At 41.2% G+C, this 3467-nt stretch overlaps 1 pseudogene; it reads left to right on the forward strand.

Moving 5' to 3' along the window:
* Nucleotides 1-2782: 2782 nt before the first annotated feature.
* Nucleotides 2783-2901, forward strand: LOC112483485 (annotated as a pseudogene).
* Nucleotides 2902-3467: the final 566 nt, after the last annotated feature.

Below are 3467 nucleotides of genomic sequence, written 5' to 3' on the forward strand. Positions count from 1 at the left end.
AGAAACTCTAAGAAGAAAAGTGCTGTTTTAAGCCACTTAGTCTGTGGTAACTTCTTGTTCAGGGTAGAAGAGGAATATAATGTCCCATCATGTTTCTCCTTTAATTTCATGTCATAGGATTTAACATAACTTAGGTGTTGTGTGATGTGGGCCTAGCATTCGTTAATTCAGAAAGTCTCAATCATATTAGAGATGTATAGATTGGTCACTCCAGATTGAGCATGTTTAGAACTGTCCTATTCCACTGTCATTTACATGGCACATGTTCATCAGATGCAACACAAAGCAAGGAGAGATAACTAAGATTTTTAAATGATAGCGTAGATGAGAATAATGACCAAAATAACAACAAGATAATGGGGATGAATGTAAAGTATCTTCAGGTTCAAAAATAGAATGTGAGAGGCCTGAATTACCTGCAATACAGATAGATGATCAGCAGTCTGGAAATAGTTGATCAGAGGGAATAAATAGTCAAAAGGCCTGTTCGTTGTGTGTTTTTGCCAACACCATCAAGCAATAAACTCAATCCTGACACTATCTACATGTCGATAGAGTCAGATCCCACCCCCCCAATTTCAGATGCCAGTCCAAGTCTCGGTTGTCACCTGTGATTCTGACCAACTGGCTGTAGATTAGAGGTCCTCACAGACCTCTCCTTAAGTTAGATTAAATTGCTAGAGCAGCCCTTTGGAACTCAGAGAAGTATTTTACTTACTAGGTACTGATTTATTATAAAAGGATGTAATTCGGGAACACCCAGATAAACTAGATGCATCAGGCAAGGTATTTGGGAAGGTATGTGCAGCTTCCATTGCTCTCTCTGAGTGGGCTGCTCTCCCTGACTCTCCATGAGTTTACCAACCTGAAAGCTCTCTGGAACCCTTTCCCCCAAGTCCTTTTGAGTTTTTATGAAGACTTCATTACATAGTCATGGTTGATTAAATCATTAGCCATTGGTAATTGAACTCAATCTCCATTTTCGCTCCCCACCCCTAGTCCAGGGCCTGGACTGACAGTTCCAACCCTCTAATCTCAGGATTGGTTCCCCTGGAAACCTTAGATTACCTAGGGGCTTTTGAAAAGTTATCTCATTAGCATAAACTCAAAAAGGTCAGTTTATGAATGACAAGAGACATTCTTACCTTAGGAAAGTCTAATGGTTTGAGGATCTTTGTACCAGGAATCAGGGACAAAAACCAAATGTATTTCTTATTATATATACCACAACATGTAAATGTATAAGCTGAAGAAAAGCCTAGGCCAGGAAGATTTCTGAAAAAAGAAGTAGTTGAATTTATCATCTTCTAAGGTGCCTTCTAAGAATATGACTTCATGTTGGGATGTATATTGATCCAAAGACATGCAAAAAATTGCTAATAGGTGTTCTTACAGAATCCAATTTGAAGATGTAGAATCATTTTAAAGCTTGGCATGGCTTTGTTACCGTTAGGGCCAATCGGGGTACAGTGTTGTCTCAATGGCAGGGGAAGGAGAGGGATAATGACAGCACAGGAGTGTAATAAGCATTTTTCCTCGGTTCTTCCTCATTGACATAGTGGAGAATCATAGGTCAGTGAGATTTAGCAAAGATTTATTAAAAGTATGTTTTAGAGGGAGAAAAAAAAGTGGCATAGATGATAGAGGCTCTGTTCATCCCTCTGGCAACCAAATCAAAGTTGTGATAGAAACAAGGAGCAACAGCAAGGAAAAATCACCTGAGATCTAGAGGAATAAGCCATACAACTAGGGAGAAATCTAAGAAATCACCCTGTAACAGCAGAAGGTAGAATGGGGCGAGGATGCGGGTCGGCCCAGTCCCGAGGAGCTGAGTGGGACGGAGGCTGCGGCAGCGGCAGATGCATCTTAAAGAGGCAGTGCCTGCAAGCAGACTTTTGCAGTGATGCACCTGCTTGCTCTGAGCATCAGTGCCCATTCAGCTCCGCACAGGAGTCATCAGGGACTCACAGGGAGACGTTGTTGGAGTGAGGGCTGAGGAGAGATTCTCTCTATACAGAAGTGCCAGCTATATCCATTGTTCCTTGTTGAGCCCTTCCCCCTTCCAGTGCGTGAACTCAGCGCCCACATAGCCTAGACATCATCAAACTGGATAACAGAGTTCGCTCTGCCCAGAGGATTCCCTGAAATCCTGCCTCCTTCAACTCGTGGCCCCACCCAAGCCACATACAGGTATATCCTCGGCGAGTCAGGTGCTCCATGCTGAGCAGCGCCTAGACTCACACTGAGGGCAGCTGGCCTTGGTTTCTGGTGTTGCCTTCTGAGGCAACTATAAGCACAGCATCTGTGGATTACTTGCTGAATCTTAACAGATGACCCCAGAGGGGCAGAGACTTGGGCTAAATTTGAACCCCTCTCAGGACTATGCCATTGGACACTTAATTCACAAATCCACACTAATAAAACCAGGAGACTTAGGAGCTTTGCTTAGTACATAGAAACAGACACAGAAAGGCAGTCAAAACGGGAAGACAAAGAAGCAGAAACCATCTGAGAGAACAGAATAGAGATCCAGAAATAATGGAGTCAAGTAATCTAACAGATGCAGAGTTCAAAACACTGGTTATAAAGATGCTCAATGAACTCTTGGAAAGTGTAGATAAATTCAGTGAGAACTTCAACAAAGAGATAAAAAAACACAAAAATAGAAAGTGGAAATTATAAAAGAGAACCAGTCTGAAATGAAGAACACATTATCTGAGATGAGAAGTGTATTAAATGGAATAAACAAAGGAATAAACAAAATGAATAAAGAACAGGATCAGTCTACGGTCATGTCACCCTGAACGTGCCTGATCTCGTCAGATCTGAGAAGCTAAGCTGGGTCGGGCCTGGTTAGTACTTGGATGGGAGACCACCTAGGAATACCAGGTGCTGTAGGCATTAAAAAAAAAAAAGAGGATCAAATGACCTATATATAGAGGACGGGAAAGCCAAGATCACTCAATCAGAATGGCAAGAAAAAAGAAGCCAAGACTATAAAAATAATTTAAGGAGCATATGGGACACTATTAAAGGTCAAAATATGTCTCATTGGTGTACCTGAAGGAAAACAAGATGTTGAACAGCTATTTGAAGAAATAATAATGGAACACTTCCCTAACCTGGTAAAGGAAATAGACATACAACTCCAGGAAGTTCAGAGAACCCCCAAAACCAGTGATTCAAAGAGGCCCACATCAAGACACATCATAATTAAAAGGTTAAATACAAAGGTTAAATACAAAAAAAGAATATTAAAAGCAGCAAGAGAAAAGCAGATAGTTACCTACAAGGGAACACCCATAAGACTGGCATCTGATTTCTCAAAAGAAACTATGAAGGACAGATGGGCTTGGCAGAAAGTATTTGACGTGATGAAGACCCAGGATCTAAAACCAAAAATACTTTATCCAGCAAAACTATCATGTAGAGTCAAAGGACAGATAAAGAGCTTCCCAGACAAAAAT

This window comes from Pteropus alecto, unplaced genomic scaffold (genome assembly GCF_000325575.1).
Source record: "Pteropus alecto unplaced genomic scaffold, ASM32557v1 scaffold24, whole genome shotgun sequence".
In the NCBI taxonomy this organism is placed as follows: Eukaryota; Metazoa; Chordata; class Mammalia; order Chiroptera; family Pteropodidae; genus Pteropus; species Pteropus alecto.